Source organism: Rhododendron vialii, chromosome 6a (assembly GCF_030253575.1).
Source record: "Rhododendron vialii isolate Sample 1 chromosome 6a, ASM3025357v1".
NCBI classification, from domain to species: Eukaryota; Viridiplantae; Streptophyta; class Magnoliopsida; order Ericales; family Ericaceae; genus Rhododendron; species Rhododendron vialii.
The window spans coordinates 22,134,315-22,149,872 of record NC_080562.1 but is presented as its reverse complement, the minus strand read 5'-3'; the positions used below and the strand labels follow the sequence as shown (position 1 = coordinate 22,149,872).

General features: G+C 37.9%; 2 long non-coding RNA genes across 2 annotated transcripts in view; one reads left to right on the top strand and one right to left on the bottom strand.

Annotated features, from left to right (window-relative positions):
- LOC131328773 (uncharacterized) overlaps positions 1-15,558 on the top strand; it is a 34,224-nt gene that overhangs the window by 16,933 nt on the left and 1,733 nt on the right. Inside the window, exons 18-25 of the long non-coding RNA XR_009200500.1 lie at positions 34-5,997; positions 6,139-6,247; positions 7,039-7,072; positions 7,488-7,565; positions 8,805-8,857; positions 11,446-11,528; positions 13,265-13,365; positions 14,926-14,966. This is a non-coding gene — a long non-coding RNA (uncharacterized LOC131328773). The remainder of the gene's footprint in view (positions 1-33; positions 5,998-6,138; positions 6,248-7,038; positions 7,073-7,487; positions 7,566-8,804; positions 8,858-11,445; positions 11,529-13,264; positions 13,366-14,925; positions 14,967-15,558) is intronic.
- Positions 13,649-15,298, bottom strand: LOC131328776 (uncharacterized). The gene is made up of 2 exons (XR_009200503.1): positions 14,182-15,298; positions 13,649-14,088 (listed from the first exon to the last, which is right to left on the bottom strand). It is a non-coding gene; the product is annotated as an uncharacterized LOC131328776 (long non-coding RNA).

Below are 15,558 nucleotides of genomic sequence, written 5' to 3'. Positions count from 1 at the left end.
TCTTCTTCCATTGGGGTGTCTTCTCCATTTCAGATTTCATTTTGGGGGTTGATAAAATAGAAATACTCTTTGGTCTTCCTGATTTTGGCAAAAAAGTATGTTCGCAAATTCAATCCATGAAAAGGTAATATTCCGTAACTCTTTTTTTCTTGATTTTGATACCATACCAGTTTTCTTTGCTTGAGTTGGGAAGGGATGTGGTTGAAATTCTTATACTTCAGTGATTTCTAATGACATGAATGATCACGACCATTCGGTGAAGAACAAAAGGAAGCATACGAAAGCTTTATAGCACGAGCACGGACACAAACACGGGACACGACAATTCTTAAAAAATGGAGATACAGACACAGCGGGGGGCACGCCACGTGTATAAAAAAATAAAAATTAATTTTTTATGAACGTATATGAATAATTTCACAAATTGCATAATTTTTTTTTCAAAGGCATAATTACAGTTTAACCCGAATATTTTGAATAATTACATATTAACCCCAAAAGTTAAAAATATTACATTTTGACCCAGTCGCTTCTCGGCATGTCCCCTTTGAAAAAATAATAAAAATTATGGCGTGTCCAATACGTGTCTCCGCCGTGTGCCTATGTCCAATACGTGGATATGACACCCTTTTGGAGTGTCGGTGCTTCATAGTATGAAAGTGAAGGAAAAAAAAGAGAAGTTTGTGATTGAGTTTAACAAGAACACAATTGAAAAAATTAGTGGGACCTCACTTTTAGCTATCATATATGTGTATATTGGTTTCTAATGCGATTTTAACTGAACATGGTCATATGACTGATTATGGAACTTCATTGTGGTAACATTGCTTCTTCCTAACAAAAAAGATATCTTTTTTTATAAATTTTCATTGATATGTCGTCCGTATTGCTTATTGTATTGGCAATTACTTGCAAACCATTGTTGCTGCGTTTGCTTATGATCCAGAGGAGTATAGTGAGGTTCTAATAACTCATTCAGCTCACAAGTTTTAGGCAAAAATCCTTTTGAATTTGATCTCTATTCTTTGCTGCTGTATTTAGTAGTGTAACATACTGCAATTGGTTAGTTGATTGATTAAGATTTTAAGAGAACCATTTATGAATCACTTTGGGGCCTTTGGGCTATTGGATGAAAAGGTAACTGTGTTGGTTTGTTTTTTTTGGTGTTGGGAATGGTAGAAGTGTCCATGAGGATGTAACCTCCGTATTTAGGTTTCACGCATCTTTTGTCCTTTATTCTCGAAAGTTTTTTTTCTTCCTTTATTCTCGAAAGTTTATTTTCCTAACCTTTCGTCCTCATTTTTGGGCTTATTTCAATTTTTTTTTCATGGAGACACTCGATCAAAACTATCAGGCTCTATTGATTGCTGTTTTTGGTATCTTTTTATTTGGATTTTTTATTCATAGCACTGAAAACTTGTTTGTTTAACGGTTTCAAAACTTGACATCCTTTTTGGCTCAATTTTTCCAATTCGGCCCTTTGTTGTGGTGATGTAGGGCAAAACTATGAATCAGTGAGCAAAAGTGCAGCAAGGACATTCACAAACGAGATAGATTTAGAGAAACTCTCTCTAGAAAGATTCAATAATAATCAAAAACTGTTTAGCCCTAAGCCTTACAACTCATTATATAGGGAGCAAACCCTAACCCTAGCTGGAAAAAGAAAAAATACTAATTTTGGAAAAACCCAAAATTATTATAAATTCAGAAAATATAGAAAAATCTAAGACTTCTCCAGAAAGAACGGACTAAAACAAAAATTCCTACTAAAAATTACAACGAAAGCACATATTTCCTTAAATGGCAAAATTTCTCTTTCGGAGGTTTAAACGGCCTTAAACGGCTAAAAAACACACGGCACATGGCCGAAGATGATGTTTCTTGACCGTTGGGCCGTTTCGGTTCAAACCTAGGTAGGCCCAACTCCTAATTCCATCGTCGCATCGCCGCATATTTACAATTTTGTTACTCTAGGGTTAAAATGTCTAAAGTGATATTCTTCCTCCATGGCAACTGCATCATGTGGTTTCCACCTATTTTGTAAGTGGGGGTTATGGTCATTTCATAGCATTTGCGAGGATTACCATTATGCCTTTTTAAACTTTTAACATTTTCCTAATATGTCCTTTTTAATTACCTTATTTTTGTCGGCTTCTCCTGGTTTTTACGAGGGTATCTATGGAAAATGGGGGTGGCGTTGGTTAGTGAATGGTGGTACAGTGGTTGGCGGTATGCAGACAGATGATGGCAAAGCTGTGGCAGTGATGGTTGCAGCTTTCGGCAGGTGAGGTAAAACAGGAAGTCCGCTTCATAGAACTTGGCACTTTCTTCTCCAATGTATTTTGACTTCCCACCCTTTCTTATTATTATGTAAGACATGGGTGGTTATTATTTAACGCTTTCGGCAAGTGATGTATGATTATAAGTGATGATTATTTTATCTTTTTTCTCGTACTAATGTCTAGAGTTTCTATTATCACTGCTAGAGAATGATTGGAGATCATTGCCTCACTGATTCTGCTTTATTTGGGCTCCACATTCGGGTGAGTTTTCTATGAAATGATCTATGGAACAATGAAGGGTTGATATGTTGTGCCGAATAGTTTTTCTTTTCTGACCATGTGTTTGTTTGATCATCTATTTGAGAGACCTTATTCTTTCTCCAATTTTTATTTTTATGTCTATAGACTCTTGGGCCTATGCTTCACTGTAGGCCCTACCCCTACGCATGAAATCATTTTGCAGCTAAAATTGGGCAACATCTAGAATCGAAAACTGAATCTATTACCATGTCTCCCAACAAATTGATTTAGTCGAATTAAGAGTACGACCCACTAGAAACCATTCTTATTCAAGTATCGGTGCATGACCTCTCTTTAGCTAAAATCCTGCTTATTCAAGAGAGATCACGCTTATTGTGGTCAGCTAAAACCATGCTTATTAACGTTGCTTTGGTGCGTGACCTCTCGTGAATAAGCAATATTACCACCAGTGTGGGCAATGTGCCCTTAAAAAGATTCCGTTCTTTTTAATGCCGGATCGAGGTAGCGCTAAGTGGGACGAGCGCTCGTAATTCAGAGAGTCGCCACTTGGGTTTGAAGGTCCGACACCTAAGGAACCGAAATTCGAAACGCTTTATACTCTGTTTTCTGATTTGAAAAAGTGAAAGCACCGGTCCGTCATAACCATATCTGGGTTCGGGAGCCAGGTTACGAGAGGGGAAGGGTTTTAAGGCACTCCTCTCGCCCAATTCGGAGATTGGTCTATACTTAGGCATTTTGTGAAAATTATTGCGATTCTTCTCTTTATTAATCAATTTTTAGCCATTTAGGGTGGGAGAACAGATTAATGGGGTTAAAACTATAACAATTTGCAAGATGTGATTGGAATAGCATGGATGGATGAAATGATGAACCATAAATGGAATATGACCCAACACAGTGAAGAAAGATCAAAACAGTGCATTTATTTGAAGTTTGACGCGAACAGAAGCCAGCTTGCATGCATGGATTTACGTGCATGTAAGCCAACCGGCGCGCGCCATTCCCATATACACGCGCGTGTATTGATCTCTTCTCAACAGGTTTGATTTTATTTCCTTCTGGGCTCTGGAATGACCAGTACATATCCAGGGGGCAAGCCAAGCAGTTTATATGCCCAGACAACAAATATAAATTACAGACATGATGAATTTAATTGAAATACAACCCCTAAACAGTGGGGGTATTAAAACAGAGACCAAAGGCCTAGCTACCCATGCAAAGCCAACCACTGGCAGTAAATTAACATGAGCGCGCAGATCAAGGACAAGCGCGCGCTTGTTCTGATTGGACTTCCAGTAATTGGTGGTGCATGCTTGGGCTCTGAGACATGAATCAGAAACCACCCAGGGGTATTCCAAAGCATCATAAAAGCATATTGAGCTAGTTTTTAATAAACTTGCACATAAAACAGTAAATAAATTTTATCATGCATCAAGGTGATTTATAACATAATAAAAACATAAAATGACCAAAACCCCTGTCCCCACGAGGATCAGCGCGCGCTATCGATGAGGAGGATTGAGTGGGTAGAGAACATGGAGGAGCAACCAGCCAACAAGGCTGGTTGGCCTTGCTTGGTGGAGAAAACTCCCCAAAAGTTGATGGGAGTGGGTATGCCCTAAACTTGCCAAAACACTATTTAGGCGACAAAATCCGAGCACTATGGGTGTAATAGACCCCTGATGATCACAAAATCCAGCTTGCGAAAAGGTGAAAGGGACAGGTATGGACCGGTGCGCGCATTACCAAGACAGGCGCGCGCGTGTGCCACCTACCACTGCGCTGGTCAATAGTCAAAGCTTTGACTGTTGACCACCACCTGGCAAGTTGATTGACGTGCGTGGAAGCCAGAGCAACGCACGCTGGGCAAACCTAGGGCTAGGGTTTTGACTTAGGATTTTGGGGTTCAAAAGGGGTTATAAACACTCCAAGATCAATCCTTTCCGTTCTCAAGTATGTTTTTGATCCAATTCATCATCGAGGAAACAAGAAACCGAAAAACAATGTAAATCAATTGGGAGACCCAGATTGGGGTGTCTACGACCAGAAACCATGCTTATTCACGTATCGGTGCGTGACCTCTCTTGAATAAGCAATTGTGGCAGCATGACCTCTCTTCAGCCTTTTGAGATGGGCTAAGAGCAAAGATCTTGTATGCATTGACATTCTCACATGTTGCACTGAAGTGGTCAATGCTTTGCAAAATTTTTATATTGTTGCAAAATGTCATATTAGATTGTAGGCTGTTAGCCTTAGCCTTTGAGTTTGTTTCTGTAATCAAGGCCACCAATAGTACGTGCACCTAGCCCACAATCTTGTCCAGACTAGCCTATGTAATAGGTATTTTATGTAATGGATGACTTATGCTGTTTGGTTCTGAAAAAAATGAACAATTCATACGTATATAAATGTAAATTATTAGATATCAATCTACCCATCGAAATAAAAATCCTTAAAAGCTACGGGCACAATTTTATCATACAAAGCAAAAAGTCAAGACTGCCCCCAAGCATTACCCTAATCTCCCCCATTAAGGGGCTCAATTGGAAAAATCTCGCCAAACTTTGACCGACCAGAAATTCAGCTTCATAACCCAGAAATACAAGGAAGGAGCTATGTCTATTCTTCAGTTTTTCTTTGAATTTTGTAGGCATCAAAGATCTAATTAGTAATTTGTTAGATTAATCTTGCACTTCCTTTGTCATCTGAAACTGAATAGTTTGGCACCGTTTTGTTTCAATCCCTTTAGCTGGTGCAGGTCATTGATGGTGTTCATCATTGAAGGCTCCAAGGTAGATCTTGTTATAGAAACACAGTCTTGATACACTTTTGTTAAGATTTTAGTACTTTGTTCTTGTTTATTATGAAATTCTACAAATGAGATATGCATATGTGTGCTTTGTGTAACTGTATTCCGTTCGGGAAAAAAGGGTACCTTTACTGACTACATTTGCTGGAGTAGTAACAAAAAAAGAAGGAACAAATCAATTGTCTAAGGGGAGGGTATGTCTTATCAATACACTTGTATTAAAAGAGCCAATGTTGCCTAGCCAAGCCATGATGCGAAAATATGAAACTACCCCTTGTAGGATTACCCTTGTAGCTTGAGTTTGAGGGTAGGATCGTCCTTTTGCATTGTTTGAAAGATCTGTTGGGCAAAAGGGCCACACCGAATCGTTTTCCGGGTAAAAGCTGCCTCGCCGTTGGGGTTGAGAGAGGAATGCTTGGTTCCCCGGAGTTAGCTCGACCAAATTGTATTATGTTTTTTGGATTTTAGTGAAATTGTGTACTTCGTCAGTTTTTCCAACGCGATTTAAAGAGAGAGAGAGAGAGAGGGAGGAATGCTTGGTTCTCCTTAATTTACTCAACTAATTGAACTTTCTCAGCTTCTGAACGTGGCTTTTCAGTGTGAGTTTTGCTGAAATTAAAGCTTGGATGGCGGAATCGACAATAGGTATATGTTTTGTTTGCATATGTGTATTTGGCTCTGGTTTTCTTTTTCTACGATTGGATTCTCTTTGGATCTCAGGTTTGTCATCTGTTTATATAATTTCATCTTCTAGGAGTAAAGCATCCTTCTTTTTGTTCTTGACAGATGAAGAATTGACCTAGGGTTTCCAGTAAGCTTCCATAGAAGGCATTTCTCTGACTGCATGGTTCACAAGCTCAATTGGTCTCTACCGTACTTCAATTGAATTCACTGGGTAAATTTTCCCTTACTCTCTCTATAGGTCTATGCTACAATATGGTTTTTAAGGTGCAAAACTATGAGAATTTGGGTTACCAGGTTGTCGATAACAAAAATAAATGAGATTTTGGGCATTTTGAACTGGAGTTTTGCTCAATTTTTATGTTTGAAAGATCTTGCATTTCCCGTGTCATCTAGAACTGAGTAGTATTCATTTGGGAAGACCCATTGTTTCAAGGTACATTTTTTAATTTTCTTTAATTGTTTAAGTAGTAGAAAACCCGTAACATTGGTTGAAACTACTTCTTCTTCTTCTCTCTCTTTTTTTTTCTTTTTTTATATTTTATGGATCCTTTGGTTGAAACTTCTTTGTTAAAGCCCCTTGTGGGAAGACCCTGTTAACACAAGCTTGAAACTTTTTTGGATGGGCATGTTTGAACTATTTATGAATGAATTTTAACCACCAAGTTGTTTGGTGTTTTGTGTATCAATTTGAAATATTGTTAATGTCAACGATTTAATGGGACATTGGGGATGTGTTCGATTATGTAAGCTATGATTTTCCTTTTTGATTTGCTTCTTTTACTGGGGGTTCTCCTAAAAGGAAGTTCATTACCATTTTGACTAATTTAAGTATGTTGGTTCAAAAAAAGGCAAGTTGATTGGGTAAATCCAAAATTTAAGGATAATAAACTTCATCTTCCATGCATGGTTGGTGCCTTGGTGGGGGGCAGGAATTTTTGAGGGAAACCCATCAAGTAGGATTTGATATTTCATGCCTTTTTTTTTTTTTTTTTTCCTTTGCAGGTGTGATGGAGCTATTTTGTGGTGATTCAATAAGGTAATGGACACTCTCTCTCTTTCTCTTTCTTGTACTTCTTTTCTGGTTTATGTTGAGAGGAGTAGAGTTATTTTGGAGGCTTGGTCGTGGTTGGTTGATTTTATTCTTTGCATAATGCTCTGAATGAATTAGGTGATTATCTTTGTTTTTAGTATTTGGCTTTGGCGAGTTTGTACAAAATTCAACTCATTTGCTGGTCACGCTTTGTAGCCCCTCCAAAAGGGGCATAGGGCAAAATTCAACTCATTTGTTGGTCATGCTTTGTAGCCCCTCCAAAAGGGGCATAGGGTAACGTATTGTGACAAATTTGTATTTGGTTAATATGTAAGTTTTAGGTGCTATTGAAATATGTGAGACTCGCATGATAAGTAATTAGAGCTCGAACTTCAATCGTCACTGCTTCTTTGTTTATTAGGTTCTTAGATCTCTCTACCTCTGAATCCCTCGTTGAAACCCTCTCATTGGATGTTCTGGAAACATTCTAGAATTAAAGGTCGGTTTTGTTGAAATTTTCAGGTACTTTCTTCCCTCACTAAACTTATCTGACTTTGATGTGCTATTTGTTTTTATTGTGGGATTAGATTTATTATCTTAATTGAAATTCTGTGTTATATTTTGCTGATATAACTATGCGAAAAAATGATGGTTTTGATAAAATATTTTAGTATATGCATTATTTGGTTTGTGCCAACGGCTGAGGTTTATTTTGTTGACTCTTTACGTTTAACTTACTTAACTTTGATGTCAATTTCTAAAGAAGGATTTGGCAGTTCATTTCAAACAAATTCTTGGATGATAAGTGGAGAGCCAAGAGTTGTAGCTTTTCATAGGGAAATTATGTTGTCATGACTCATGAATGTATTAGTGAATACCAAAATTAGAAAGTAAAGAACTCACAATAGCTGTTTTTTGATCTTGATAAAAATGGAGTTCTTCTATGGTACTTAAGAAAGGTCTGGTTTGCAGAAACCTACTTCTTTATCAATGTTGTTGTGTTGGGGACAATAAGCATATAATTTGTTTACAAAAGGGTGCTCAATCCATGGGAAAGGAACGAAAATCATTCCCGTTCTCCATTAACACCAAAAGTGTGTTCTCAATCCACAGGAAAGGAATGAAAATGATACCATTTCTCCATTTACACCGAAAGGATTCTCAATCCCTGGGTAAGGGTCGAAATCACACCTTTTGTCTCAACTCTATGAAGGCTATTGGTTGCATTGTAGTTAACATTGGTACAAAGGACTTGGTTGAAGGCTATGACATAGCTTCCAAGTTCTGATTATAACAAGTTAGCGCGATGCTCTTATTGGAGAATTTGGTTCCCTTAGAAGTCGGAACAAGAATTTGGTAATCACAAATGCTTGTGTTGTTAGATAGAGTCTAACACTCTTCGTGGCAACATTTCTTGAATAGATTCAATGGCTTAAAGTTCTGATGGTAGATCACCATCAGTCCATCATCAGGGTAAGATTATGCAAGTGAAGATCTTTTTCCAAATCTCATGTTAAATGCATTTTACTGTATTCCTTTCCACTTTACATCTGCGAGGGAATTTCTGTGGCTACCAAGTATCATTCTTACATGTCATGACTTATGAAGCACATAATTCTCACTATGGAGAAACGGGTTCGTCCTTCACTGTTAGTACCGTAGGCGACATAGATTACTTTTTCTAATTTTTACAGAATTGTTGTAAAATAAGATCCAGAATGGGCTCTGTGTCTAATAGGTTATGCACTTGAACTTGATATGACTGCAAGGGAAATTCAAGCTTTTGCAAAGGTGAGACTTTTGTGCCTTTAGCCTTCAGTAAAGTTTATTTGGTGGCAAACCTTTTTATGAAATATGTATACACACACTTTTGATCTCTAGTATGATGTATCTAAGGAAATTGTGAGGATGAAAAAAAAAATGAATTGGAAAAGAAGATTGTTAAGATTAGCAAGGGATACTGAAAAGCTAAGATCTCATGTTGCCCGTTTCGGGTCAATCAAGTGCTCCGTATAGCTCTGTTCATTTGGTTGAAGAGAAGATCGATGAAGTGATGGCATTGGTATCCTCATCTTGATTTATGTAGGTAAATTTTGAAGACGAAATTTTATAAGGAGGGAAGATTTGTAACACCCGCCCCTAATATGCACAAGTAGACAAGATTTTGTCCAATTGTGCAATACATTAGCCGCATGGAATCAAAGAAGAAGATAAAAGGGGTGACTAACATAGCCACCTCATGCTTCAAATTAAAAGACACTTAGATAGTCTTATGTTTTGACACCTCATGCATGCAACTACTTTCAACTTCATGCTTCATAGAGTTGTGAGTGAAAAATTTAGAGGACTTTTTGTTCTCCTTTTCTGCTACTCCACTAGAGAGAGTGAGCAACCTAATCTATTGGTAAGAGATTCGGATTTCTTTATTTATTTGAAAATTAAACATGCCATTTTATTTAGGGTTATTTACCTAGACACCCCTTAACGTTTACCCTTTTTTTCACGGACACCCCCTCCACGAATTCTCGCTACGGCGAGACCCCCTCATTAAAGTTTTTTTGTCCCGTACACCCCTTCCGTTAGAGTTCCGTCCAGTTCTGTTAATTTTTTTACTAAAATTATTTCAAAAGTAATAAAATGTTCCAATATTACCCTCAACCCTCAACCATACACATAGCCTCACCACAGCCAAACACATAGCCTCGCCACAACCAAACACCACCACCGAACACCACAATCTCAAACCAAAACCAAAACCCTAGGCCCAAATCACCAGCACCACCACAATCATCACCACCAACAGCCACCACAATATTTTCTCTGAATTTCCTAGAAAATGGAACACCCATCGCAACAGCGCCCTAAAATCTGAATTTCCAGTTCACAACTGTGGCAAAACAATGGAGAATTTCTCTCTGAAATTCGAAATTGGAGGGTTTTGGGGGTTTGAGTTTAGGTTTGTGGCTGATGTATGGCGGCAGAGGTGGTGGTTCACTGTAACGGCGGCGGCGGCGAACTCTTACAGAGGTAAGGGTTTCGGATTTCTTTGCTTTGTATTAGGGGATTCAAGTTAGGGCTTTAATTTTGAATATTGGTGCTCTGAAATTCAAAATCGGAGGGTTTGGGGGTTTGTGGCTATTGAGGTGGTGTACCGGTGGCTGCAGCTGGTGGTTTTGTGGTGGTTGTGGGTGCTAAGGCGATGGAGGATGTGGGGTAAAGAGAGGGGGTGTGGAGGCATAAGGTGGAGAGGGGGCGTGGAGGCAGAAGGTGGAGAGAGGGTCGCTGTCGTCGGCGGAGGAGCAGCGGCAGCAATGGTCGGCTGCCATGAACGACGATGGTGGATATGGTGGTTGTGGGTGCTTAGGCGATGGAGGATGTGTTGGTAGTGATGGGAGGCGGAGGCGGAGGAGAGAAGTAGAAGAGTGGGGGTATGCTGTGGTGAATATACCTAAGGGCAAATTAGTCTTTTCATTATTTCCGTCCAACGGAGTTGGGCCCCCCAAATGGAAACTTTAATGAGGGGGTCTGACCGTAGCGAGAATTCGTGGAGGGGGTGTCCGTGAAAAACGGGTAAACGTTAAGGGGTGTCTAGGTAAATAACCCTTTTATTTACTCGTAAGTTGGGTCACAGAAAGTATAGATTAAAATGTGAGATTAACACTAATTAGTTGAGACATATAAGGTTTTTGAATGGAAAATTTCGTAGTAAAGTTGATTATGAAGATTATGGTTTCTAGGAAGGTAATCTACCATGACTTTGACGAATTTTCTTCTACAGTTCCTGAGCTTTTAATTTTATAAACTTTTACCTGAAGATACCTCTATAATTTTTAGAACTTGTGTTAAATTCTCAGAATTTTACTCAAATTACAGAAATTACTAAAAATGTTTTACTAATCTGCTCTCAGCTTTCAGACAGAGCAGTCAGCACCGTCACTGCGTCGCACTTCATGTGAACGATTATATCTCAGCCTAGGGAACTCGAAAACACATTCCGCTAGTTTTGTTAGAAACTAGACACATAGAGCTTTCAATATATGTTAGCCATGTAGCTTAATTATTTGTGAAATAAAACAGTTTTGGGATTGAAGTTGGATAAAATTTGTTTCTCCAAAAATTATTGCAGACTTTTGGTTTGATTTTCAATTGTTTAAAAATAGTTTGCAAGCTCAGAAAGTTCTGAAATCTTAATATGATGTTCGTATATGGGTCTAAGTTTTGTGGTAAAAATCTTGTAGCAAAAAAATGAATAAAAATATATCAAAAAATTCATTGACCACAGGGATGTCTGGTTGTGTAATTGCATTGTCATGCATCTCACTAACATTTGCGCATAAATGTTAAGTACCTTATGGGGTGGTGCATAATTCATATTTTAGGTGAAGATAGCACAAGAGCTATTACTATCACATCTCTGGCAAGTAAGGAGTAGAGTCAGTAACGGAGTTGACCTTCTTGTAAGGTGAGAATTTACAACTTTAATAATAAATTGAAATGTCTCTTTTCTACCTACTCAATTGCGGTATTATTTTTACTGATCTAAAAGTCTTATTTTGATTTGAGAATATTTTGGGAGACAATCGTTGCTTAGATGGATCAAATGCTATTTGCTGAGTTGAAAGTAAATTTTTATACCTCTTGTGCCAATGTTCTAGTTTGCAAGTTTGGTTGCTGCTAGCATTTGGTTGTTGAGCAAGCTTTGGTTCCTTTGGTTGATTGGCAAACTTGGTTGTTGTTTGCCAGTAAGCTTGGTTGTTGCTTACCCTTTGGTTGATTACTAATCTAACTTGCTAGTACCTACTATTGGTGATAAAGAATGGCCCTCGTCACCGCTGCTATATGCGAGCATGTGATTGAGGTAACGGTACCATCTTAATTTAATCATGAGTTAAAACGACTCATTGGCACATTTGGTAACGTGATATACTATTATTTTGCAGTGGTGATGGAAGATTTGTTGACTTGCCGGCAATCCTTTTGGATAAGCTGTTGGAATGAGTTTGCGGGTTGAGAAAATTTATAGAAAAGTGGAGATATAATTTTTGCTGGTTTCTGTTACCATTTTAATAAAATGATGTTGGTCGGACCTTTTTACCTTGATCCATCTAAAGCGTTTAAAATACATTTATTTTTATTATGTTGCTATTGTACATTTTCCTGTCACCTTTTTGGTTGTTGATGTTGGTTCGAGATAGAGGTTGGTCCACTACAGTGCCAGTCAGTTGATAGGAGAGGTTGCTCTTGCAGAGGTTGCTAGCTAATTAGTGGCTGCTATATAAGATTAGTTTGAGATTCAGTTTGGTGACGTGGAATAAGGGCGATGTACCCTAGTATTTTGTTTGCTAGTTAATTAGTGGCTGTTATATAAGATTATCTTGAGATTCAGTTTGGTGATGTGGAATAAGGGCGATGTACCCTAGTATTTGTGTGTGGTTGGAAGGAGTTGTATATAACCAGTATATACAAGGTTTTGGGTTTGATATAATATAACCTATGGGTTGGTCTCCGTGTGAGTCGCAGTTGACCTTTACTTATTATTGGTGCGCTGGTCCCTATAGTTACGTAGGTTGTGACAGGTGTCATGCCACTTTGGGTGTGACACCTTAAGAGTTCCGCAAAGTTCATAAGGCTTTCATGAGCTCAACCGCAACAATTGGAAACTTGCTCATCATTGGGATGAGGTGGGACCCAAAATATTCGTCGAGCCAAATTGGGGTGTCTACAGGAAAGTAGTAAAGGTAGGCAAGTATGGATAACCGTATATCAAGATTTTTGTTTGCTATATGGGCATTTCATCTCCCAAGAAAGGTGGAGGAGATAATCGAAAAAACCTTGAGGATTACTTTGGATTGCCAAATTCACAACTAATATGTTGCATGTGCAATGCATGTTCCTTAACATTAACCGCTTTGGTATAATTGTAACACAGTCTATATCGCTTCTTAGGGAGTTATTGGGAAACCTAGACAGGAGAAACGATGTCTACATTGTGACATTCACATGTAGCATGTTTGGCTCTCAACTGTTATACTATGGTCTTTACTTCTGTAAATTGCTATTAGGTGTTGTAAGTAGGGTATTATGGTCATTTCATAGCATTTGCGGGGATTACCATTATGCTTTTTTAAACTTTTTAACATTTTCCTAATGTCCTTTTTAATTAACTATTTTTTGTTAGCTTCTCCTGGCTTTTACAAGGGTATCTATGGAAAATGGGGGTGGTGGTGGTTAGTGAATGGTGGTACAGTGGGTGGTATGCAGATGATGGTAAAGTTGATGATGGTTGCAGCTTTCGGCAGGTGAGGTAAAACAGGAAGTCCGCTTCATAGAACTTGGCACTTTATTCTCCTATATATTTTGACTTCTCACCATTTCTTATTATGTAAAACATGGGTTGTAATTATTTATGCTGTGTTTGGATTTGAATTTTTTTTTGAAAAATAATAGGGGTAATAAGTGGAGAGAGAGAGAAATGTTGAAAGTAGGGAAAATTTAGGGGGTATTTTTTGAAAAATGCTTTTTGAAAAGCAAAGAGAACAAGGCATTAATGCTTTCAACAGGTGATGTGTGATTATAAGTGAAGATTATTTTATCTTTTTTCGTACTAATGTCTAGAGTTTCTATTATGACTGCTAGAGAATGATTGGAGATCATTGCCTCATTGATTCTACTTTATTTTGGTTCAACATTTTGGTGAGTTTTCTATGAAATGATCTATGGAACAATGAATGGTTGATATGGTGTGCTGAATAGTTTTTCTTTTCTGACCATGTGTTTGTTTGATCACCTATTTGAGAGACTTATTCTTTGTCATTGATTTTAATTTATGTAGACTCTCGGGGCTATGCTTCATTGTAGGCCACTGCCCCTATGCATGAAATCGTTTTGCATATGAAATTGGGTAGCATTTAGAATTGATAAACCGAATCTGTTACCATGGCTCCTAACAAATTGATTTAACCGAATTTGCTTAAGAGTACGACCCACCAGAAACCATGCTTATTCAAGTATCGGTGCGTGACCTATCTTCAGCTAAAATCCTGCTTATTCAAGAGAGGTCACGCTCATTGTGGTAAGCTAAAACCATGCTTGTTAACATTGCTTTGGTGCATGACCTCTCTTGAATAAGCAATGTTCCCACCAGACACCATGCTTATTCAAGTATCGGTGCGTGACCTCTCTTGAATAAGCAATTATGGAAGTGTGACCTCTCTTCAGCCTTTTGAGATGGGTTAAGAGCAAAGGTCTTATATGCATCAATATTCTCACATGTTGCACTGAAGTGGTCCTTGCTTTGCAAAATGTTTATTTTGCTGCATAACATCATATTAGATTGAATGCTATTAGCCTTAGCTTTTGAGTTTGTTTGTGTAATCAAGGCCACCAGCAAGACGTAGCCCATGATCTTGCTCAGACTAGCCTTTGTAATAGGTATTTTATGTAATGGATGACTTGTGTTGTTTGGTTCTGAAAAAAATGAACAATTCATACGTATATAAATGTAAATTATCAGATATCGATCTACCCACCGAAACAAAAAGCCTTAAAAGCAACGGGCACGACTTTATCGTGCGTAGCAAAAAGTCAAGACTACCCCCGAGAATTACCCTTCAATCTCCCCCACTAAGGAGTTCAATTGGAAAAATCGCGCCAAACTTTGACCAACCAGAAATTCTACTTCATGACCTAGAAATACAAGGAAGGGGATATGTCTATTCTTCAGTTTTTCTTTGAATTTTTTAGCCATCAAAGATCTAATTAGTAATTTGTTAGAGTAATCTTGCATTTCCTTTGTCATCTGAAACTGAATAGTTTGGCACTGTTTTGTTTCATTGTTTCAATTTGTTTGACTGGTGCAGGTCATCGATGGTGTTTATCCTTGAAGGCTAAATGTTTCAAGGTAGATGTTATAGAAAAACAGTCTTAATACACTTTTGTTGAGAATTTAGTACTATGTTCTTGTTTATTATGAAATGCTACAAATTAGATATGCACATGTGTGCTTTCAGTAACTATATTCCGTCCGAGAAATAGAGGTAACTTTACTGACTACATTTGCTGGAGTAATATAATAACAAAAAAAGGAGAAGGAACAAATCAATTGTCTAAAGGGGAGGGTATGTCTTATAGAATGTATACAATGGAGAGGTTTTACTTTGTGGAACATAGCAAAAAGGGGATGGAAGTTGAAATGGGAATGGAGGTACAAAAGCACATAAGGCACTAAATACGGGGATCGCATAGGAGGAACTGACACATTCTATGCATTGGTATAATAATAATTGTTTACATACGATTATGTGTAAACGAATATACACAGACACATGAAAATGTTTTCTTTTCATTGCAAGCAATTGCCACATGATAACAACATATATATGAGTTCACATGATCACATCCTTTGAACGCATTATCTCTCCTCAACTTGATAGGTTTCTTTAGTTTGATGGCTAGTACAGATTTCTTTTTGGGTTAGCAATTGTTTTCTTTTG